Source organism: Erpetoichthys calabaricus, chromosome 2 (genome assembly GCF_900747795.2).
Source record: "Erpetoichthys calabaricus chromosome 2, fErpCal1.3, whole genome shotgun sequence".
Taxonomy (NCBI): Eukaryota; Metazoa; Chordata; class Cladistia; order Polypteriformes; family Polypteridae; genus Erpetoichthys; species Erpetoichthys calabaricus.
This window is the reverse complement of record NC_041395.2, coordinates 76,778,681-76,805,117: the sequence shown is the minus strand read 5'-3', so window position 1 is coordinate 76,805,117 and position 26,437 is coordinate 76,778,681. Positions and strand designations below refer to the sequence as shown.

General features: G+C 36.9%; 1 protein-coding gene across 2 annotated transcripts in view; it reads left to right on the top strand.

Annotated features, from left to right (window-relative positions):
* The first annotated feature begins 17,694 nt into the window (after nucleotides 1-17,694).
* The window catches only part of cdc42se1 (CDC42 small effector 1), a 99,466-nt gene continuing 90,723 nt past the window's right edge, over nucleotides 17,695-26,437 (top strand). For both annotated transcript variants that reach the window (XM_028793953.2, XM_051922792.1), the window contains exon 1: nucleotides 17,695-17,866. The gene's annotated coding sequence lies outside the window, so the exon portion shown is untranslated. The remainder of the gene's footprint in view (nucleotides 17,867-26,437) is intronic.

Here is a 26,437-nt window from a genome sequence, read left to right as displayed (position 1 = left end):
CACAGATTTCGCCCAATTGCTCTTATTTTTGGACCACCTCTTTCTTCCTAAAACCAATCCAAATACAAATCGCTCTCGCTGAAGAACCGCCCTCCTCTCCCATGCGGAGCTCTAGTCACTGCCCAGAAAGACGTTACCGTTTATAGGGATGAACAATGAATTATTAAAATATACCGGTCTGCTAATGTAGTCCGAAATCATCACACCCTCCAAGTATATCCCGCGCACAGTCTATAACAGTTCAGTGCCCGTATAAGTACATCTAAACTCACCGAGCTAAAGTCACATTTTAATTCAATTGATGACCTAATTCTTGAAATGCCTAGCTTAATGATGATATACTAACAAGGAGATGGCTACAACTTCCTGCCAGTTCTATGCATTTCAGTGAAAAAACGTTCACCAGCTGTAAATATTTTTTTTTAATCTCATACCATATATTTTTGATGATTCTATTCAAGCTTCATACATTTCATAATATTAATCATTTTCAGAGTTAGTAATATAATTAACTATTCATATTATTTTAATTTATAAAATAAAGTTGCATGAGATCTCTGTTAAAGCTATGTCTAACTGGTAACCAGCTACTATAACTATTTAAAAAAACAATAAAGAATATGATCAAACTATTATTTTATTGAGCTTCAGAATGTTTTATATTATTTTTGATATAAGATCTTACCAATTATATAAGATATTTCACTATCAAAGCACCTAACAAGATTAAGACAGTTTCTTAGTAATCAAAATATATAATTTGTAGTCAGGGTTGGATCCCAAGGTCACAGGCCCTTGGGGCTGACAAGACATCTGCCCCAACTCCCTCAACCCTGGACGCCTGTTAGGATGAGCCTACAGAATAAAAGTACATTATTCAACAAATGCCAATGTTTATTTGTATTCATAGGATATCAAAAACAATCTAAAAACTTAATTATGAGTAGATAGCACATACTACATAATTACACCAAAATAACTTGTCCTGAGATTAGCATGTTTAAACGAAGAGATGGCAAATGGGGAAAAAACAACATATACATACTCTGCATTCACTAATAAAGCACAAATGCAGTAAAGCTCCACAGTAGCACAAATTTTGAAATAATGCAATCAGTTTTTGCCTGGCTTCCTTCTTCACAAGAAATCACGAAAATCATAGTCACTAGTTCACTTGAACTGAGACTGTCCTCGCTAAAGTTGACTGAACGCTGAATTTAGTTGACTCTCACCACATTATGCTCTAAATATTCAACACTTTGGAAGTCAGTGACGGCACCTGACTGAATTTGCAGACTTACAAACAATAACTTTATATCCATCAACTTCATCTCTCTTTTTAATATCCTAACACTACCAGCCAGTATAGTTTAGCCCCTACTGTATTAATAGGTCCAAACCCAGTAGAAAACAATGCTTGAGAAAAAATAACAGTATAATAATAGGTTCAGGGTGCCCAGAGTTCACAAGGGCCCTGAAATGGCAATATTACACAAAAATGGACCCTTCAAGGGACTTTCCTTACCACCACTTCTGGATTCATCTTCTGTGATCCTGGTGATTTAATTTTCTTGAGGAGGTACAACTGACATTTGGGCTCCTGAAACTGGAACTAGCTGGCCCATTTGGGCATCCATGTATGTGCAGTATAATACTGTACTTAATTAGTTCATTCATCAGTTACAGAGTATGCTTTTTACTCCTGGCAACTTTGTACAGATCCTTAATTATCTTAAATACTGCAGCAGTAATCATAACTTCAGCCCAAGAAAGTACTAACATTTAATTCTAATTATTAAACCTTGTCTCTGACTTATATTGCTATCTCTAGTCTTTTGTAGATTTACTAGGGGGCTCTGCCCCCTGCTCGCTTCGCTCGCCAACCCCCGGGTGGGCACTATGCACTAGCCACTTTGCAGCTATACTTCTCACATATGGGGAAGCGGATGTACAATTTAAACAGATTGTTATTTTTATGGGAACTGTTACATAGACCTAACTATTATACATTACAATGAATAATTAACCATAGTAAAAAATAGTAAAACGTAATAAATTGAAAGAAAATTTCAAAGTTTCATGTTGCGTTAGAGGTATTCGTTGCGTTATACATTTTCATTCTGTTTGGCTTCAAAATTAACACGCAAATACTTTTTAAACTTACACTTTTACTGTAAAACTTCAGTAAAAACAATATTTGGAATTAACTATTTGTCAATATCGCATTGAATTTTGATTCTGTTTTTGGAGTTACATCGTGACAACGCAACGAATAACTGCCCATGAGTGAATATCATTTCTTTCTCTCTAATAAATAAACCGACTTTTTCGAATGTTTGTCTCTGTGATTTGTTAATTGTCATAGCAAAAGCTGGGTATGGAGCTGGAGGATGACCTGACCTGGAGTGCCAACACCAAGGAGCTGCTAAAGAAGGCGCAGCAGAGACTGTATTTTCTGAGAATTCTCAGAAAGAACCACCTCCCAAAAAATCTGCTCTTTGCTTTTTATCATTGTTCCATTGAGAGTGTGCTCATGTACGGACTGTGTGTGTGGTACGGCAGTTGCACTTCCTCAGAAAAGAAAGCGCTACACAGGGTCGTCAAGATAGCGGAGAGAACAATTGGTTGTACCCTCCCCACTCTGGAACAAATCTACACCTCCCGAAGCCGCAAAAAAGCAATAGACATTTCACAGGACTCATCACATCCCGGTCATTGCCTCTTCCAGCTTTTGCCATCGGGCAAGAGATACAGAGCTATGAAAACTAGGACAAACCGCCTTAAAAACAGCTTTTATCCGAAAGCAATCATGGCCCTGAACTCAAAATAAAACTGCTCCATATTATTCTTCCAATGTGCAATATATACCTTAGGTCAACAAGTGCAATTTGTATATTTATTACTATTCGGTTTGTTATTATATTCTGTCTTTTTGTCTTTTTGTCTTTTTAACTCTTATTCCTCACACTGAGTTGATTGCACCTTCAATTTCGTTGTTCCTTTGTAAAAGTGACAATGACAATAAAGATCTATCTATCTATCTATCTATCTATCTATCTATCTATCTATCTATCTATCTATCTATCTATCTATCTATCTATCTATAATAATAAAAGGCAAAGTCCTCACTGACTGACTGACTCACTCACTCACTGACTGACTCATCACTAATTCTCCAACTTCCCGTGTAGGTGGAAGGCTGAAATTTGGCAGGCTCATTCCTTACAGCTTACTTACAAAAGTTAGGCAGGTTTCATTTCGAAATTCAAAGCGTAATAGTCATAACTGGAACATATTTTTTGTCCATACACTGTAATGGAGGAGGCGGAGTCACGTATCGCATCATCACGCCTCCTACGTAATCATGTGAACTAAAAACAAGGAAGAGATTTACAGCACGAGTCGCACGCGGGAACGAAGGTAAATGACGTTAATTTTTGACTGTCTTTTAATACTGTGTAAGCATACATATTAACACATGTGCAATTAAACGTGTGCATTTACGGGGTGATTTCTCAGGCTTAAAAGCTCACCTTTTATCAAACGCGGGAACAAAGGTAACTGATGTTGTTCACTGTCTTTTAATACTGTGTAACCATACATATTAACACATGTCCAATTAAACGTGTGCATTTACGGGGTGATTTCTCAGGCTTAAAATCTCGCCTTTTACTAAAAAGGTAAATGCAAAACTATTTTCAATCAGTTTATTGAAACGCTCCCGTTAAGGATTGCAATAACATATTCGCGAGATAAAAGAACGAAGTAGGGGGAAATGGAGGAACAGCCGCAAACAGTGAAGAGCAAAAAATTAATTAAACAATTGAGAACGGAGCGAGTTAAGCATACAAGCATGTTCATAAGGGAAACAAAGCACGGTGTAAAACGTAAGTTTAAATTAACTTTATAGAAACGCTCCCGCTGCGGATTGCAATAACATATTCGCGAGATAAAAGTTTAATGAGAAGACACGAGGTATAAACGAACCACACGCCGTGGCGCAACGTTAGGGGCAACAGTTTCAACCATTCTATGATCTGCTTCTCGCAACTGAAAGACGGCACATGGCGGATGTTAGCCGACTTGCTGACCGCAATGTTAGGGGCTTCAACTATGGCGCTGACGCCACATCTCAGTGCCAACACTTTGCAGACTGTACTTAAAAGACACGCCCTCCTCACTGGACAGTTAAAAACACCAATCAAACTAACGATGACATCAAGTATTACCCAATCAAAACTAGGAAAGGAGGCATCTTCATAAAATGCGTGTGGGATGATTTGCATGAGACGCTGCTTTAAAAAAAAAATGATAAAAAAAATACGGGATAAATCCCGTCCAGTATTGATTCAAAACGGGACGCGCAATTTCATTCTCAAACGCGGCACGATTCCGTATTTTAAAGGACGGGTGGCAACCCTACAGTGCCAGGTAACCACCCATACAATCACATTGTGATTCAGACTAGGAATGCAATGAATGTAATTACCCCGATCTACATACAAGGCGAAAGTCTTGCAACATTCAAAGATGATGGTTTGGGATAAGTACACCATACAACATAAAACAGCTTATGAAGCCTTGAACCGAAAAAAGCAAGATCTCAGAGATCGTAAAAAAAAAAATAGGAGGTAATGTCGTTTTACTCGCTGTACATTTTAGTCAAACATTACCAGTTATTCCACAAGGGAGACCAGCAGATGAACTCAACGCGTGTTTAAAATCCATGCTTCTCCCACGCTCTGTTATATGTCGCGTGTTCTCGGGTAGGTGCACCAAAAAATTTATACATTTAAGCATGTAATGGGCAAACAAAAAATGAGGTATACCCGAAGGCACTGCAGTAGTACTTAATGTAACTTTACTTCTTAAATTTTAATGTTTTACTGTTTAATAATTTATACGCTTCTTATATGTTGTTCAAATTCTTTTATCAAAATACCACTGACAGCGCAATGCACGATAACATGGAGTGAATACACCATACGCATCCGCCCACGGCTGCCCTGCTGTGCGCAGATAGGAGTTGATTCTACAATAAAATAAAATAAACATAAAAAGAGTAAAACAATCATCACCCATAAAGCGTGTGTGTGTGTATATATGTGTATATATATATGTTGATATGTGGATGTGTATATGTATATATATATATATATATATATATATATATATGTAGATATATATATATATGTGTATATGTATATGTATATATATGTTTATATGTGTGTGTGTGTATTTTATATATATATAACACAGCAACACTCATAACAATGACAACACAATTACATTGACAATCATGTTACGTTATTTTTAAAATGTTTCCTTTTTTTTTCATAACCTCTTTAACACACTACTTCTCCGCTGCGAAGCGCGGGTATTTTGCTAGTCTATCTATAACTGTAAACGTTTTAATACGAATGGCATATCAAGATCTGCTTTGGTATCTAATGTTATATGCAGAAGGTGTACTACATTACTTTTCTTGTTGCCTGTTAAAAGTTTACATGTCAGAATTGTTCGACCAATTTTGAATACAACTAATCTTGTCCTATTGCATAGCCCATCACGCAACATAAATTAAGCAATAACATTATGACGCATCCTTCTTTCAACACTAATTCGGCTGGTGGAAAACCAGATGGTGTTAATGGTTGTAGATATTCTGCGGGATATTGTAAGCTGATGTTTTCATCTTCCACACCATCACCACCAACTGTTTCATCACAGTCTATTGATACTCATTTAACCAATTTGCCGTGTAACCAAACCGACAATTTTCACATGAATTCGTTTGACTTTCGTGTCTCGGTACTAGGATTGCCCGTGTACTCATTTCTTCTGTTGATAACCCTTTGGGATGAAATTCTTCAATAAGATTTGGACATAATATGTCTTCTTTTATTGGGAACTTAAAGTGAGGAAAACATAAAAATTTGTAAGAGCTGAGAGCGAAGGAACTGTGTCTGACAAAAGCATTCACACGAATGAGAGGTAAGAGGACCTTGGGCGTGGGCCGTTAAATGGAAATGGTTGAGAGGAGGGCAGGATTTGAAAAAATCTCTTGGCAATAGTCTTCTCTCATCTCAAGATTTTCTTTTATAATAGAGAGACATATTTCTAATGATTCAATAAATTATTTGAATTTTTATTAGTGCCTTTTACAGCATGTACTTTAGTAACACTAACAACCAAACATGACTGTAAGGATATTAAGCTATGATTTAAAGCTGATATAGTTTAATGTAAAATCTGCCAATCATACTGTATTATTATAATTTCAATCATATTAAAAAGGCTAAGACTGCTATAAAGATAATACATTTACATTTATTTATTTATTTGCACAGAGTTATGCACAAATGTCCCAGGTCCATGGAGTGAGCAATCAATTAAACAATTCATCTGCTTTTATATTTTTTTTCTAATGACATTACCTCATCTAATACATCACATCATCAAACTCTTATGTCAAAAAGGGAACATTTTGGTGCCATAGGGGAACATTTTTGTACTCTGGGTGGTTTTCTTTTTTCCCTTAGGCAAAGATATATGTAAATATTAAATGTAAAAGCCAGTAAATGAAGGGACAATAATCACCCATTGTTGGAACAGTGGTGATAAATAGAAACGCAAATTTCCTGAGTAATTGTCTTACAGGTTATTGTTGCTAGCTGACTACAGGACGTAGATATTAACCTGCTTTGATTCTGTTGTTTAAACAATGAAAACAAGGTTATTATTGATGGCTTTCTACAGGACATAGATACTGTATTTACCTGCTTTGATTCTATTACAGGTTATTGTTGCTGTCTGTCTACAGGACATAGATACTTACCTGCTTTGATTCTGTTGTTTAAACAATAAAAATATGTTTACACTACTGCTGATCAAAGCAAATTGGTATGTACCATTATTTGTTAAATCGTCATGTTAATCTAGACAGGGACTGAAGCAGATATATACTTCTGGACAGTAGGTGGCATAGAGAGGAGCCTTTACTTTATCGTCTCCTCCAGTCAACTAACACCACCACTAATTTCTAACTCATGTTGATTCTCCCATTATTCACTTTGTTAAGAGGGGTGTTTTGCAGCTTGTCCTGTTGATCTTAGCACCACTTCATGCAAGGGGTGCCTGGGTTCTTCCATCAGTTTATCCCTGCTTTCTAGAGGGGTGTTCATTACTTATTTACCTCATTCTAATCTTGGAAAATGACATTGGTAGTTCCTCTAAACCAGTCTTTCTCAAAGTGGGCGATAACGCCCCCTTGTGGGCGCTGGAGGCATCCAGGGGGGCGTTAAAGGGCCCAGAGAAAATTGGGGGGTGTTGAAGCGGTTTAGGGGGGCGATGGCTGATTTGTGTTTTTTTTCTAATATTTTAAAATTTAAACTAAAATCAAAACCTACCTACTATACTACATCGATTATTTCGTTCTTATTCCTGTCCTGTTTGATTGAATAAATATAAATAATTTATCATGGCTTTCATAGGTAGCCCATGAGCAATCAAGTTTTAACAAGTTTTTATTAAACAACGCGATTTGTGCAACCCTGTATCAAGCGGCCGGATCATCGATACTTGTTCTAACTGATTCCGGTCGTTTTTATCAAAAATAAAAAATATAGAAAATAAAAAATATCGAATTAAAAAATGTCAAACTTTTCGTATAAATAAAAAATTAATCTTAGCCCTAGCCTTAACCCCTAAACCAATTCTTTATTTATACTAAAATTTTGACATTTTTTAATTCGATATTTTTTATTTTCTATATTTTTTATTTTCGATAAAAATGACGGTTACCGTTCTAACTTGCTCAGTACGAATTCCGTCGAATGAGGTAAACGAGTTTGTGCATGTTTGTCTTATTCCTGTCGGTGCGTGCTGTATTTTAATCCTATATAAGAGCGTGTAATACTTCTTTTATTTTCATTAGCGTTTTCGCGCGCAATCGTTAGAAGGTTTTTTAAGCTCGATACTTTACTCACGTATTTGTAAAGCCAAAACCATGTAGGAAGCAAAAAAGAAGAGACGGCAATACAGTGCGGAATATATTAAATACGGATTTGTTGAAAATCCCACAAATCCATCTTCGCCTATGTGCCTTCTTTGTCAAAAAACATTTTCGAATGAAGCGATGAAGCCTTCTAGGCTACAAGATCATTTGAATAAAATGCATCCAGATAAGAAAGAAAAAAATGTGGCCTATTTTCAAGACCTGGAAAAGAAGTACATAGCTCAGCCAACTGTATCAAAACTTTTTTCACCGGCTTCTAAGCAAGACGATGACGGACTTCGAGCCTCGTACAATATCTCTTTGTTAATTGATCAAACAGGCAAACCACACACTATTGGAGAAGAGTTAATTTTACCGGCAATAAAAGAAGTAATAACTACTGTGCTCCATAAACCAGCGGCAGATATTATTCGAAAAATTCCTTTGAGCAATAGTTCTGTGCAAAGACGAATTGATGAAATGGCTGAAAATATTGAAGACTCATTGTGCAATCATCTGAAGACTAGTCAATTCTCAATTCAGTTGGATGAGTCCACTTTACCAACTAATGAAGCACTATTTTTGTCATACGTGAGGTTTATTAAAGATGAGAAATTTTTGTGATTTTTAAGATGTGGTAAAGTTAAAAATTTTGGGGGGCGCTAGAAAATAATTGATTCTCAAAGAGTCGGAGAACTCTTGCACTTTCAGGTTTAATTTGCATTTAATTAACCTTTGACTTAGACTCAGTCCTTTTTACTTGTCTTTAATAGTTCACTCTGTTATAGCTTCATATACATACTTGTAATAGATTGTAAAAGATTATCATGTATCAATTAAAAATTCCATTTACCATATGCACCTTGTGTTACATTGACAACAATATTCTTCCATATGTATATAATTGTGCAACTGCTTGTAGCAAACACAGTAAATTCTAAGACAGTATAGTATTTAAGAAGAACAAAATAAAAAAAAACCCACAGAATTAGTAAAATATCCAACAGAAATGCTGTAAATATTGAGAGGTAAGTCTATGTTGTTTAAATTGGAAACAGAAATGGCATAGTCTCCAAGTCACTTGGTCACTTAATGTTAATTCCAACCATTTTGCAGACTTGGATTTATTATCAAATTATAAGTCTTATCTTTTAAACTCCAGACATATTTAATTATAAGTTGAAAAGAGTATGACACATTTACTTGTATGGTTAAAGGCACTAATCTATATATATAAAATCCCTATGTGCGTCCAGGTGTCCGTGTGTGGGTGTCTTCTGGTGAAGTGCGCATGCGCGGGGCACGGTGCTATGCGCGATATTACTGTCAGAGAAAGTTAGAGGCGTTTTATGGAAATACAAACCAGTATTACTGCGAGAGGAAATTAAAGGTACACAATACAGTGACTCATATTACAGCCACATACAAGCCAGTATTTCTGTCAGAGGAGATTAAAGGTATATTACCGACGCGCACGCCTGTATTACCGCCAGAGAAAATTAAAGGTATATTACGGACGTACGGACGTATATTACGGACGAACAAGCCAGCGGATGTACAAGACGGTATCCTTCAATAAGGGTGCGCACAAAAAGGCGAGCCTCAAAAGGACGACCTCAATTGAAAATTAACTGAGGTGCCTGACCCGTATCTGGATGATTTAATGTATTGCGTGGCAGCCACATGATTGGCTAATTAGATAAATGAATGGATAAATATTTATATAGGTGTTCTTTAATAATTTGAATAACGCCCCCTCTCATCTACTGTATATATATTTATATATATACTGTATATATTGTCACGCACATGTGATTGGGAGACAGCTAAAGGGCCTAAATGATAACAATTCCACACCAGACCAGGGGGCGGCGGGATGCGCTGACCGTCTCTCTCAATCTCTTGCAGACCATCCATGGGAAAACCTGCAGGGTACTAGTGACATTGATGACATCACTTACGACCCCAATGACCTCACTTCCGGTTCATGCGCCAATAATGCTGTCACTTCCTGTCTCGACAACATCACGTCAGGTTCCACCGAGATGACGTCATTTCCTTGACTGGTCTTTAAAGCTGCCGTCTTGTCTCAATAAGTTCACTTCTGTTTTGGACTCAAATATATGAACATCTCTTTTCAATTTAACCTCATTTTGCAGCCTTTGAACAATATACAGGTGGCTGCCCCAAACCTTCATGATTTCTATGACTCATTCTTGTGACAAAATATATGTTCAAAGAAGCACACATCTGCTTGTTCATGAGTTTCTACCATTTGTAATATAGTAATTAAATCCATAGTAAAGACTTAGATCATTTATGTCACTTTTTAGGACTCTTCCCCATGTATTATGTCTTTGTTGATGCTTTATTAGGCTACAACTTCTACTGCAGTTGATTTTTAAAGACCTTAAACTATCTATAAATCTTGCTGTTGTTACTATACTTTTATGATAAAGGTTTAGTTTTAACTCTATTAATGAGTGTTGACTTGGCACAACAATGTATTCTTATTTATTTATTTATTCATTTATTATTCATTTTTTGGCGCATGCTGTTTATTTAAATCCAGTCATTCATTTTCTTACCTATTTATGCAGCATAACCCTTTAGCACTGAGGACAAACCAGGACCAAACCTAAGATGGGAAACCAATCACATGATATGCTCATTAATGCGCACACACTCAGTGACTCATGCTGGACCAATTTACGGTTCACAATCAGCATTCCATATAAAAAAAGTCTAAAAATCATTTAGCCATATTTATTGCTATGATAGATTATAAAGTAGGAAAATTAAGAGATTCAGTATTAATGCTTTTATTTTTCATGTAGCATCACAAAGGTATAGTTAGGACTGCTGCAATACAGCTCTAAGATTTTGGGTTTGAATGGCAGCATGGTCATTGGCTATTTGAAATCTACCTACCCTCCTGTTCAACCTCCTAAAACTTCTGGTCAGGTCTCCAGTCAATTTCAGGCCTCAATCATGCACACACCTACACTTACTGACACCAGGCTAATTTAGAGTCAGCTATCAGCATAACTAATGCATGCCCAGAGAGGACATGAAACTTAACAACAGACCATGAAAGGCCATAAAATTGCTATGTAAATTTTGATCACATTCCATAATCAACAGTCAGCACCCACTCATCAATTATTAGCCATTAATTGCTAATGCTATACAAACCTAAAGCCTGGATAGTTTCTATAACTCATTTAACAATTTGTTAGGCTTGAGTGGTCAATGACTATGTTTTCCTTTATTGTTGTTATCTTATACTGTAATAATTTTCTAAAACCTGCTAAATATATCTTCACCTGATGGTAGACCGTATTCTAAACTGTGTTTAGAGAATTTTCAGGAAGACAGAAATGTTGAGCTAATGTTGTTATGCTCATTAATCATGCTACTGGAAATGGAAATATGCTACATGTTGATTAGTACATGCAAGTAAGAATTTCACTATTTTGTACACATGAGAACAATGACCCTACAAACTTATAAGTACTGAAAATTTGGAGTCATGACTCTCTGGTGGACTCTTTCAGTCTAATAATATTTCTGCATTTTCTAACTTGAACTGCTTTCTGCTGAGCCAACCACATTTCTGTTGAGTTCACACGGGGCTTTGACTCACATATTACAAAATAATAAATTTCCCCTTCAGTTTATTAATTTGAAAATATGTTTGTAAGTTTAACCGCTTTTCTGCATGATCCGATTATGCTTAAGCTTTAAATGATGGAAGAATAGCCTAACAGTATTTTATATAAATCTCCGATAAAAGGAAAATTGAATTTTTCCTCCAAAGTCAGTAAGCCATTACACACATTGAAGCAGAAATTTATCCACAAACCTTGATATCTCCAAAACCATTCTTGACAGCTGGTGTGAAACTCTTACTGCTGAATGTAGTGTTTGGTTTTCAGGAGTCATAAAGAGATTCATGCTGCTGAAAGTGCCCCACTTTTGAATTACCTTGCCCTGCTTCCCTTTAGTCCCACGCTTTGCCCCACCCACAACTTGGCATTAGCTCATTGCCATCTCTATTGCCAAATGATGCCTCACAATTGTAAATGACTGCTGTCTCTTGAGTCCATTCTGTCCTAATTAGCTTTAGTATATCAGAAATTTCCTGGCTCTTGCTCATTAATCTTTTGTGGATTATTTCTTAGTTGCAGATGTATTTTCCCATTTCTAATTCTTACATTTCTGACTATTTCTCCAGGTTTGAATGTTTTTTTTTTAACATAACACTAGTTTTTGCATCACTTTGTGGTTTGACTATTTTTGGCTCCTTTGGAGTATGCCTTTACCTTCATTTATGCCCAAATAATTACTGTCATTCTGTGATGGACTGCCACGCTATTCACAATTGATACCAGCCTTGTGACTGACGCTGCAGGAGTAAGTGCCATGTTTCTGCATCCCTAAAACTGGATTAAGCAGATATAGTTAACACAGTAGATGATTTTGATAGATTGTAGGTTAGCACCATTATTGTAGGTATCAAGAATGTACTAACTTTTCATTTTTGGTTTTGTTATTTACAGTATTTATAAATTTGCTTTTGTGATGATGGTGCCATAGTCTCTACCATTTTATATGATTGTTTTTATTTGTATGGGTGCTGTCAATGTGTGTTTCTAGTTTTCATGGATGCTACCATTCCATGGGTCTGGTCACTGTGTAATCTCTGTTGTAGAAAATGGCTGAATGATTAAATTGTTGTATTGTTGTAAAATAAAGGAAAGAGAGAAAAAAAAACTTGTGCAATCTCCTGGTTAGCATTTTCTGGTTTTCAATAAAGTTGTATATGTGACTTTAAATTTAGCATTCTGTCTTCATTCTAGTGAGGCACAATGTCTTATCTTTTAATTCTTACTAAGTCTGGCTTCATCTGACTACTCTACTGTAACGTCTCTAAAGTCTCTGCTACTTGATTAATACACATCGTCCATCTGGACTTTCAGTTTTAACTGCTGACTATCACAAAACAAGACTAGAGGATGGCCGCATGACAGAAGTAGGACCATATGAGGTCCTGAAAAAAGAAACATTAATAGGCGCTGACAATATTGACGTAAATGGTCATGCCTGAACAAAGGACATTGTGCCACCACAGTATGGTAATCTATATTTTCTTAAAATGTGCCCTGGAAATAATTATTCCAGGGACAAAAACAAATGAAGAGGCCACTGTTTTTGATTTTAAGTTGAAAATTCCCATTCTATGGCAGCAGGGGGGTTTATTTTATTGTGAATGGACCCTTGCTGTATATAGATATTGAGAAGTAGGATCAATCAGCAGTTGATGGAGGAATTATGTTCTTAACTGTTAATGAAGCTCTCCTTTTAATGTTACCATGATCATTTTTTATAATACAGTTTTGAATAGTTTTTGTGTTGCAGTATATTGTTCAATAATATGCACCCAGGCTTATCACTGTACGGAACTTCCTCCTCTGATTATAGAGTCTGGGCAATTATTGATTAATATTGGACACTATCTATGATGTCTATTTTTTGTTGATCATATATGCTTTTCCTTGTCTGACATGGCTCCACTGTTTACAGAACTTTAATTTACAGTCTCTTATCAGACACACAACTGGACAAAGAATGAAGATTTTAGGTAGCAGGTAATCAGACTCATATCCTCACCAGTTACAAACATAATACGCATCAGTCACTAGCAGACATGGCTATGCAGTTTTTTCCTTAATTAAATGGTTTTTAGTATGAAATGGCGTTTACTCTGTCTTGTTCTATTGACCACTAAATGACAGACAGGGGAAAAAATGGTAGAGGATTTTGGCTCTGGAGGTTTCAGTTTGACCAACTTTAGACAAATAGAAAGGATTCCACTGGTATGAAATCACATTTTTGAATTTGACAGAATGAGGCAGTATGAGTCTTATGTGGATTCCATGAAGTGATCCATGAAGTTTTAAAGTTCCTTGATCTATCTGTTTAACTCAGAGGGTAAAAGATTTCATACAATAGAGAGCAGGTTTTCAACTCATTTCAGTCTTCATGATATAAACTTTTTTTGTGCAGATGTTAACAATGGCTTATAGAAAGAGAACAAACTGCTAAGTAGAGTTTTTGTTCTGTATATGTATTTATGTTTTGTTCATTCTAACTATTTTGTGTCCTTTAATAGTAAAAGAAATTCCGGGTTTTGCTATTTTAATGCCAAAGTTTGTTATCTTTTTCTTTTGTGTTGTGCTCACTCTCTGTTTCATACTGGGTATGCGAGGTCTTAATGAAAACCAGATCTTAAAAAGACACCACCTTACACCTTTTGGCTAGCTCCATTAACTTCTATTGTATAGTATGAACACAGTGACTTTAGGAGAATGTATTTGCCTTCTCTGACATTATTTACACAGTTGATTGCATTGCTAAATCAAACAGACAAACTATTTCAATATTCTATTTTGAATTCAATGGTGTTGAGTCAATTTATGGAGCTCATGTCAGTATTGTATTGTGGATTGCTCCAGACACTTATGAACAATGGAAAGAACATGTACTGAATACTGTCATTAACACTCAATCTTTGATGATTTTGAATTGTAAAAGTTTAAGTTTCCTTATAAGTAACTAACTATAATCCAATGAATGTATGAATATGTAATTTTGTAAAAGAGTCTTCTGAACCAGTCATGTCAAAGTTCTGCCCCATTAAACAAAAAATGTTAAATACTCAGTTTCATGAAACCTTAGGTATGAAAACCTTATCAGAGAGTCTGTTTAACAGGCTAAAAGATTAACCTGAAAGCACAAATTAAGTATAATAATTTTTTCAAAAAACTGGAGTCTATAGGCATACCATTATGTATACGAATGATACAAAGCCCACTAAGGGGCGGTGTGGGATAAGCTGTATCCTTAAAATGTGAAAGAGCTTTGAAGCTTTTATGACATTGCCTTCCTACTACCAAGTAAGTAGATTTTAGCTACAGTGTGATTTTTGTGTTTGCTTTTCCTAAGATGCAGATAGCTACAAGAATATGTGTGCTGTTCCATTCTAGTAAATACAAGATAGCATTCTGTTAGCAGTTTTAACTAATTCCATTCATTTTTGGTAGTCAAGAGTAATGAGTCCACTAAATCTTACAAATCATGTTTCTAACTAGCCACATTATTTGTCAAAGACAAGTATTAGAATACATTTAAAAATATTTGCTATCTCTTGACCTATGTATACCTTCAGCGTCTTTCCTCTGTATTTGCTTTTGACCGAACCTCCCTTCAGTAGCGTTCCCTCTTGCGAGCGTTTTCCTGTAAAGTCTGCGTATCAGACCCTGTCCTCTTTAATACTTGCCATCTTTAAAGGCAGCTCTCAGCGTGCCTCCTATGCCTTTACTCCTCCTTGTGTATCTCATGCTCACATTTCCTCTTTGATTGTGTCATTAAAGCCAAACTGACCAATAAGATTGCTCAGAGGAATCAGACACACACAAAGACATTAATGTTTTATTATATAGTAGATGTCATTATGAAGTGACCATCATGGCCAGCTTGATGCTAGGGGCCCAGAATATTACAAAACAATTGGTTTTGGTGTAATTAAATAAATAACCTAACACAATGAAAAGATGAATGAAGGGAGCATAAAAACAGACAAAAATGTTAACAACAAAATCCACATCCACTCCTGCCTTATCCCGCCCTTCTCTGTCTCTCTCAATTTTCTGACCTCACTCTCTCCTCTCTTCCATCTGTCACCTCTAAACTCTAAGTTCAAAAAATCCTTTGGCCTGAGGCATGTTTAAGCCTGTTTCTGGAGTCAGTACTCATCCTGGTATTCACATTATTCCTGGTGTCATGGGTGGTCTACTTTGGCTACAAATTCATAAGGCTTAAAGATGTACAATGCAAAATTCAAAATGCATTAAATTAGCTATATTTTAGCAGCACCTTGTTTTTGGATTTATTGCATTGAATTAAGGGGTTTCAGTGAATGGATGTTTGGATGGATGGATATGGGATAGTGATAAATGGAATAGGTGACATACTGGTAAGGGTTGATTCCTCATAACAACAGAATTCTAGGTTTAAATCCCAAAATAGTTACTTCCTGTGTGGAATCCAGGCTTTCTCTACTGAAGGGGTTCCCAATCTTTGTTACCCCGTTTACCCTGTGTCAGCTTTTTAAAATTAAATTCACCCCCACTCTGTGTTGTTCAGTAATTTGAGCTTATACTTTTACCAAAATAAAGCAATTGACAAAGAGGAAATTTTACAGTACAATTTTTAACATCCATCCATCCATTATCCAACCCGCTATATCCTAACTATAGGGTCACGGGGGTCTGCTGGAGCCAATCCCAGTCAACACAGGGTGCAAGGCAGGAAATAAACCCCGAGCAGGTCACCAGCCTACCGCAGGGCGCGCACACACACACACACACACACACACACACACACACACACACACACACCAAGCACACACTAGGTTATAATTTAGAGTCGCCAATGCACCTAACCTGCATGTCTTTGGACAGTGGGAGGAAACTGGAGTACCTGGAGGAAACCTACGCACACACGGGGAGAACATGCAAACTCCATGCAGGGAGGACCCGGGAAGCGAATCCGGGTCTCCTAACTGCAAGGCAGCAGTGCTACCCACTGTGCCACCGTGCCGCCCAATTTTTAACATTTTTATATTAATTTCCAATAATAATAATAATAATAGCATATAATAACAATATTTTGTTTATTTAAAAATAACTAATGATGAGCAAATACCGACATACCAGAATGAAACACACTGAGTCGATGAGAACATAACAATTAGTGAGACTCTTGTTTTTGCTTTTCGCCTAAGATTTTGGATATTCTTTCTGCAGTTATTGAAAGAGCAAATTTAATGTTGTCTTTGGGAACTAATGAAGATGTTTATGACTGCAGCTTTTTAAAGAAAATATACTCCCTGAGTAGGTGAAATTTATTGCCTGGAAATAAATTTACCCTCAACTGGGAACCCCTGCTTTATTTGTCTGTCTGGATTTTTCATCTTATTTTCCTCCTCATTTGAATTGGTCCTGTTTTTGAGTGCAGAAGTGTGAATAAATGGTTCCTGAGATGCACTAGTGCCTCCTCCAGGATTTGTCTCTGTGTCACAAGCAATGCTGCAGGTATGTGCTTCAGCCCCTAGAATAGACAGTTTTGAAAAATACAATGGCTGTATGTTTTAACCTTTTAGTTATTACTGGATACACACACATCCCAACTATGCACATGTTAGGTTGATTGTCAACTTTGAATTGGCCTGGTGTGAATGGCTCCTGCATTCCACAACAATGGAGTATATCTATTTGATTTACTGTGGCTTGTTTGATTCCTGGAAGTACATAAAAATCGTTTTTCTGGGCATATGATTTGCATTCAACCGAAAGTAGCTTCTGACATCATAAATTACAAAGGCATGTACAAAGACACATAATTGTATATACCATAATAAAGTATTAAAAAATCTGAATAAGAAATCAATTTAAACGATGACAGATTTCTTTTCATTCAAATTTAGGGGGTTTTGCATACGTTTTTGTGAATGACGAAGGAACGGTTCATTGAGGCAGGAATAGTTTTCTTTTTGGTCATCAGTTGCACAGTGCCATAGTTATTTTATAGCTGCAATTCCTTTCCCTCAACAATAGGGGCGCTAGCTCCCCTTTCGGTTACGCCGGCACAGTTCGTTTCCTCGATGCAGAGCCACACCTCATTGTTGGCCGGCTCTGGGACAGATCGCAAGAAGCACTTTAGATTCTTCTGTTAACCGTTGGAAACAGGCTGTGTAAAGTGCGAGTAAGAAGCGGAGACCTGACCGGAGTGACACCAGAGTTCTAGGTGAGTACTTTAACTTCTTGAGAAGCAATATATGTGTTTGTGAAAGTTTCTGATGTTAACACAGATGGGCTTTTCCCCGATGTATAACTGTGAGCTAAAGTTTTGAACTTGGTAAGATGTGAAACTAAGTTTCTTTTGAAACTGCCCCATCACTCCATGTTTCCGTCAGTAGTTTCTGGGCAGCATGGTGTTCATAAGCCGTGGGAAAGAATGTAGCAGCAAAGCGAGTAAGATTATGGGGACCCGGCAGCTCCGTAACTGCTTTGCGCTGTTGAGACACATTTCTGCGGCGTACGTGTAAATTCCTCCCCGTTTCGTTTGCGGTGGTTATCTGACTCAGTTATGTTTCTGGGAAAACTTTGTAAGCGCATGACTTGTAAACTCTGGTTTAGACAAGTTAGCCATCACGACCGCTTTGAAATGTATTTGAGTTGAATCCAGTAAATCAAACGCCGCTTAACCAGTGGTAAAGACTGCCTTTTGACCTGGTGCTTGTTAATATGTCTAAAAAGGAACGCTTATACATTTTTAACAGGATGTCATTTAAAATGAGTAATGGAGGACGCTGCAACAAGTTCTGTTCAGACTTTTCTTATAGATTCAGACAAAGTATTTTTTGGTGCTTTTATTGAGAAAGGCTACAAAAACTTATTTGGAACTTTGCGTAAGCAAAACGAAGAGTTTTCACATTTCTAAAACGTGTTAGTGATGTTACGTTTGCTCATACTTTAAAAGTTCCAAATCAAAATGAGATTGATGTGTTTTTGCTCGTTGTTTCAGATTAAGGCTTTGTATCCATTTTAATAGTAAGCGTAAGGTTAAAAACGAAATATGCGCTAAAATTTTAAATCGCGGCATCGATCTGAAACCTAGCCAGCAACTGCCACTTAGGGGTTTTACGTTTCCTTCACCCACTCCCTAATATGTCAGTTCCTTTATTCGAAGAAAGGGGGCGCTCCGTCTAGCGGTTGAATTGTCCTGCGCCTATTTAAAACGCGGCGTCTGAGCGTCTACATTTCTACTCTGGATCCTTCCGCCGTGGCTTATGCTGTCAGTGCAGGCATTCAAGTATTTATTTTTTATAACAAAATGGCTTTAATGCTGAGAAATCACCGGAGATGTTTGAGTTTGTTTTCTTCGTGGGACAATTAACCATTGTCCAACCCACTTAATACAATTTAGTGTCACACTGGTTTAGCCTTACTGTGATGGAAAATATGGCGCAAAACAGGAACCGATCCTGGATGGAGGAACGACACACAGCCAGACACCCTCTCATATTGCTGCAGTTTGGAACTGCCACATAAACTGTGCAGCATGCGTTTGGTGTTTTGGGCATAAACAGGTAATACACACACCCTGGTACCAGGTTTGGGGCACATCCATTTTCAGAACCTGCTTAATCCAGTTTTAGGGTCTGCAGACTTGACATTGAATTAAATAGCTCTTTAGCGACACTGTCCAAAATAACCCAGTATTATGTTAATTTTACTCTTCAGCAAAAATTGCAAAGGTGTATTGTGTATCCCATCTTTTGGGAGAGTTCTGAAAAATGTTGGATTGTATTTAAGGCTATGTATGTCCCATCAATGCCAAAAGGGACTCTGCTCTGTTGGGCCCTTGAGCAAGGCCCTTAACCTGCAATTGCTGAGCGCTTTGAGTAGTGAGAAAAGCGCTATATAAATGCAAAAAATTATTATTATTATGTACAGTATATTAGTATATAGTATAGTATATATATTTCATTGTTTAATTTTTCTTGTTTTAATTTGCTGTAAATGCCTCTGTCAGACATGTGAGAAAGAATATCATAAAGATATTTTGTAAATATGTATTTTTAATAAAACGGGACAGCATTAGTTCATTGTGTTTCATTTTTGTTTTACTATTGTACAAAAAATATGTTAAAGAAATCAAAAATCTAAAAGGAGTTTAATTATATTGTAAATAACATAAACGGCAGATGTCATTAGCTTTCACTCCCTCTGTGTCAATATTGGTAAATGTCCCTTTGGCAAAGATTTTATTAACCTTAGCATGAGTTAATTCTCAAAGGATCTCTAGAAACTTTTTCCAATTTGCAAGAATACATTGTTTTTCTTTCATGGAAAAAATCCCAGTTAAACATACTTGAATTTCTAACTAACTAAACAGATTACAATATGCAAGCTTTCGAGGCATCTCAGGCCCATTCTTCAGGCAAGATGTAAAAGGTGTCCTTTTGCTTGACTTCTCACTACATTCATAATGGCTAACACGGTACAACACCCTAGTACTACATACTGTGATACAATAAAATATAATAAGTACAGTATTTATGCCACATTGGCCTTGGGTCAGTCCCTAGATGGGACTCTGACCCTCTTGCTCTGCTATAGTCAGTTGAGCTAAAAGAATAGTCTTGTAGCCCATAATTGTAGTCATTTTAACTTCCAGGCAGGTGCCTTCATTGTACCACTCCTTAACTCTGTGCCATACTTAAATATGCCATCTGCACCAAAGGAGTATCCCACCTCTTAACACCTCCATAACAGTTTTGAACTACCCAGCCATACAGTGAAAAAATTAATTAAGCAGCATATTTTAATTTTATAGTAATGTAGTATGTGTTCATTAGAACATCTTCCCAGCTTCTGTGCTTTTATTTCAAAATATATTTTTTGCCATTTCATTAATAGTAAAGAATTGCAGAGATAGAAATTCAGTACTTGGACATATATAAGATTCATTAGCAAAAAAAAGTGGTACTACATTGATTTGATATGACATTTACTAAATTAACTGTCTTTAGTTTAATTTCATATCTGAAAAGAAACTTCTTTCAAAATTAGCAAAGAACATCTCATACTATTTTTTTCACTTGACTGGGAGCAGTATTCATCTGTTGAATTGTCTGTTTATTTGTTTTAGAAGGAAGAGGAAATTTATTCTCTGCATTCACACCGGTAGCCAGTTGAAAAGTGAGAGCAAAAAGTTACGATATATGAACATTTTTGATGGAGTAACTGGATTTAATGATGTTTTGATTGTAGAGTCAATGGGTCTTACTGTTTTATCCCAGACTGTTAAACCATTGTGGCACAGAAAATTGCAGAATAAGTCTTAATCTGGTGGAAAACAGTTGGAATCCGTTAAAATGTATATTAAAAAAGGCCTTTATTGCAACCCTGTTTTTTTTTCTTCTTCTTCTTTTAAAAGCCTATGCCCCCCCAACGCCGTCATGAAGGAATGTTCTGTGCTGTTCTGCATTGCTTCCTGTTTGACGTAATGCAGGGTTTGTCGCTTTATTTGAGACTGGAGTTTTAAATGTCCTTCTTTTGCCAGAATGTTGTAAGAAGGTAGGCAGCCTTTATTGAACTGGGCTGGGGGACAGCTATTTTCATTCCATTTTTGTATTTAAGTCTTTCGTATACAGTAATAAGCTGAAATAACGCTAAAAAGAACTAGCAAATCATTTGCAGATGAAAATTCAAGTGTAGTGTAAGTTGAATTCAAGTGAACATTACTGGAATGTGTGAGGCCAGCAAAGTTAATGTAAAACATGTACGATATTTTTTAAATTAGTTGCTCACCTATATTTATATATGTAATGAAATACGTGATTTTTGCATTTTTTACTTTTTGAAAGAGTATCATTTATGTACATAATACAGTCGACTTTAGCATTCCGTCTATCTTCATGTCACTTTTTTGTTTACAAATCATCATTAGACACTCTCAAATAAAAGTAAATCCTTTTAATTACCAGAATGATCTTAAATGTTTATAGCTCTGCATTCACAATTCACTTTGCAGTCTACAGAAATTAGTCTGTCTTAGAGAAAGTGGTTCTCACCAGGACCCTCGAAGAAGCCCACCTTAGTCAGGGCAGATATTTGTCTGCCTTCTATGGCCTAGGAAGGACCTCAGTTATTGATCTTCATGTTAGAGTATGTACCGATCCTTCTGAGTATTCCAGTAGCTACTTGTTGTTGATGGTGAATTGTTAGTGATTCATGATGAATTTTGGCATTGCTTGTGGTGTCCCAGTACATGAAATAAAAATAAATAATATCTACCAGGTCTGCTTGGCGATTCAGTATTTTAAATAACTATACACTGTTCTTCAGTTGGGTGCATTAAGATTGGCCACACTCACAAAATGGAAACAAGAAGCAAGTACATAGTCACAAGGATAATGTATCTAGTAACTCTTTGATTTTCTGATTTTTAGTCACCAGAAAATTCTTTGCAGAGTATGCAAAGGCATTATCACTGAGAGAGGGCTAGTTTGACTACATATAGTATTAAAAAAATCTTTACCTTGGATCACAGGGGCCTGCACTGAAACAGTGGAGTCATAGTCAAACCTGTCAGTGCAGACTGTCTTCTGTTTCATTTATAAGTATAAATATGAAGAATACTAAAGGGTTGGCAACATATGTCATTTTGTATACTTAAAATACAACAATAAAGCAGATTGTTGTAAATGGCTTGTAACTCCTAAATGGGTGTTTTAAAAAGCAGGAATCAACTTCTGATTTAGAATTGTTTATTCTTTCATGTCCCAGAATACAAAGTTGTGGTAAGGCTGTGGCCTGTCCTATCGATTGTAGAATACAGGGAAGAATCAAAGCTGGATGTCATGGTAGTCCATTGCAGAGGAAACTTATAAACACACACTTTCATATGCCAGGCTAAATTAGCTGCACCAGTCAACTAAAAATCTCGAATTTGAAGGAAAAGCAAGAATGCCTACAAAAAAAAAAAAAAAACGAAAAAAAATGCAAATACAGGATGGGATTTGAATCTAGATTGTTTAAAATACTAGGCATCTGTTGATATTTACTGTTTTCATGATGCTTACACAATAAAGAGATTAGCTTCTGTGAAAGCCTGTAACCCTCCAGGACTATGATTAGATACTTCTATTACAGACACAAGAACAAGTGTCTCCAACTAAGGTTTGCAAGTTTTTTTTCTAATCTGAATGTGATTTCTTTTATTTTTAATACCTCTGAGTGAAACTGCTACCCTTTTGAGTTTGAAATGTGGGAGGGAATTAGAGGTTGGAAAGAAAATAATAATTGTTCTAGACATCTCTGAATCGGGGGCAAAACACTTTGAAGTTATAATGGTAAACTAGGTACTATCATGCCATTACGTGGAAGCTGTATGATATAGATTGTATGCATTATGCCCAGAGCAACGTGGGCTTTTACCCATTTTGGTTCATCTTTAGTGGCACATAAGTCATTCTCTACTAAAAGAACAGATCCAATCAGCAGAGATCACACCTTCCTCTCTTGGGAGCTAGGAAATTGAACCTGGCATTTTTTTTGGTGATCAAAAGCACTTTCTTTGGGATTTGATGGTATTCTCCTTAAACATTTTGGAGCTGGATACACTGTAATCCCTCTGAACACCTTGGGGTTTAACTAGCTAAAAGATCTGCTTTTTCTGGCTTAAGCTTTGTGCACATGCCCGAGCTTAGTCTGGTAAAAGACGTCTGATTTCAAGAGGACTATTACTGTCAGAAAAAAGGTACATTTTTACATACAGTGCTGCAGTGGATATTGCAAAGAGCCATAATATGCTGAAAAAGACAATTCTTCACCACAGACATGGTAAAGGACTACAGGGCAAAGATGGTGGTTTTCACGAAAAGTTCTTCACTTGAACTTTTACAACAGGGTCCACACAGCGTTAGATATCTTAAAGACCTGGGGCCTCATGCATAACGCCATGCGTAGAATTCACACTATAATATGGCACATGGACAAAAGCGGAAATGTTCTTATGCACAAAAAAATCCAGATGCATAAATCTGTGCGAACGCCAACTTCCACGTTCTTCCGCTACATAAATCCTGGTCAGCATGAAAAGTAATGCACGTGCATGCGCCTGCTGTCCCGCTCCAAGTCCTTCCAGAATTACGCCTCTTTGAATATGCAAATCAATATAAATAGCCCTTAAGCGCAGCCTTCTGTGAAAAGGCATTGGCAAAAGCACGGGGAAAATAGAAGAATTTCAGCAAATGCCAAGTTGAGGCAAGGAAAATCGTACTATTTGTTGGTGTAAACATTGGTATGAATAACAAAAGGAAGTTGATCGAGTGACATAGCGTGTCGGAGAAACTCGAAAGCTGAAGTTCACAAAGTTGCACAGTGCCCAAAATAAAAAAGTTGTCACATATCAAAGTCACCGTGAAAATCTGAGTCGTAGCCCACCGTCTGAGTGTCATATAAAAGATTATTAGGGTACAGAGGAAAAAAAATAGGCACACAGTGGGGAAAAAAGCACGAAATGTCAACTTTAATCTCGAAATTTCCACTTTAATCACGTAGTTTATTTTGTCATTAAAGTAGAACATCATAAACTTTATCTTAAAATCGTTTCATTTACTAGTTTCTCAAATCCCATCGTAACTAAAGTAGCACGTTTAATGCTTTGTTTTGTATTTGATCTTCTATATGCTCTTCCTCCGACAGGACACAGAATCCATTACATTCGTAATATTACAGCTCTCTGAATAATTAAAATACTGAGATGTATACGTGATATCATTTTCATGAAGATAGGAGTTACAGTAAAGCATGTTATTAAACATGGAAACACAGTGGCGCAGTGATTGTTCGTGTCTCACGCAAGATGCTTGCTGCGCCATGCGCGACCTTTGATAAAATACTTTATTGTAGCAGTACTGTCTCTTTCAAATGTACTAACCCCCAATTTCTGTCATTACTTTTCTTTCTCCAGATACCCAATCGCCACACAATCCTCTCTGTAATAGACGTTAAGCCATCTGTAAGCTTAGAACGCCGATTCTTCAAAACTTTTAAGGAACATTGAAATATATTCGTAGTACGTGTTTAATTATTCTATCCATCTAGTGTCACGCCAGCAACAGCAAGAATACAGCGCGAGGCAGGAACAATCCGTGAATTGAGCGCCAGATCCTTGCTAGCGCAGCGATACAGTGTCCTCACATGTTTAATTATTAACAATATAGATTATTTAAATGAAGTTAAAGTTTTATCTGTATAATCAACATATTTTGCTGCATGTAAGTGCACGCTTTATAAAGTGGCTCAGGTTGTGCAATATTATAACTGTATCGCAAGTTTACAGTGAGATAATTGTACTTATAAGTACAAACAGTTCTACAAGGAGCACTTGATGGACTGATTGAGCGCGTTTATAGTTTCTGAAACTGTTTCTGAACTGTGAGGTCCGTACAGGAAAGGCTTTGAAGCGTTTGCCGTGTGAGAGCAGTTCAGTAGACAGCATGGCTGAGGCAGTTTGTGCTTGATGCTGTATACCGATAATTCTGTTTACGATCAGCTGCTGTAGATCTGTGATTCCCCACTCAGATATAGTGATTTAAATACTCCAAGTGGTGCAGTGAGAGTAATATGGAAAAAGATGATCTGCTGTGGCAACCCCTAACGGGAGCAGCTGAAAGAAGAAAAAGGTGCAGTGAGAGTAACAACGCTAAAGCAGCTATGGTATTTGGAATACTTTGGCTATTCCCTGGACCATTATATTGTTACAGGTTAATTACAATCAAATGCCTTAAACTAATAAACAATATACTGTTAGTTTCAGTGTATATGATAAAGCCGCGTCAGGGATGTGGATCTAAAAAAGAAAGGGTAACCACACAGGAACAGTAGCACTGCTTTGACGCTGGGTGCTGCTAGTTTGCAAAACTGAGCAGAGAACTTGCATACGCCAGGGTTGGAGCTACCGTGAAAATGTGCGTGGCTTTATGCCAAGTTTAGGTTTTATACATCGCAATTTGAGCGTGGAAATGTTCGTACGCAGCATTTTTGTGCGTACGCACCGTTTATACAGTTAGGTCCATAAATATTTGGACAGAGACAACTTTTTTCTAATTTTGGTTCTGTAAATTACCACAATGATTTTTAAATGAAACAACTCAGATGCAGTTGAAGTGCAGACTTTCAGCTTTAATTCAGTGAGGTGAACAAAACGATTGCATAAAAATGTGAGGCAACTAAAGCATTTTTTTAACACAATCCCTTCATTTCAGGGGCTCAAAAGTAATTGGACAAATTAAATAACTGGAAATAAAATGTTCATTTCTAATACTTGGTTGAAAACCCTTTGCTGACAATGGCAGCCTGAAGTCTTGAACTCATGGATATCACCAGATGCTGGGTTTCCTCCTTTTTAATGCTCTGCCAGGCCTTTACTGCAGCGGCTTTCAGTTGCTGTTTGTTTATGGGCCTTTCTGTCTGAAGTTTAGTCTTCAACAAGTGAAATGCATGCTCAATTGGGTTACGATCAGGTGACTGACTTGGCCATTCAAGAATTTTCCACTTTTTTGCTTTAATAAACTCCTGGGTTGCTTTGGCTGTATGTTTTGGGTCATTGTCCATCTGTATCATGAAATGCTGCCCAATCAATTTGACTGCATTTAGCTGGATTTGAGCAGACAGTATGTCTCTGAACACCTCAGAATTCATTCGGCTGCTTCTGTCCTGTGTCACATCATCAATAAACACTAGTGTCCCAGTGCCACTGGCAGCCATGCACACCCAAGCCATCACACTGCCTCCACCGTGT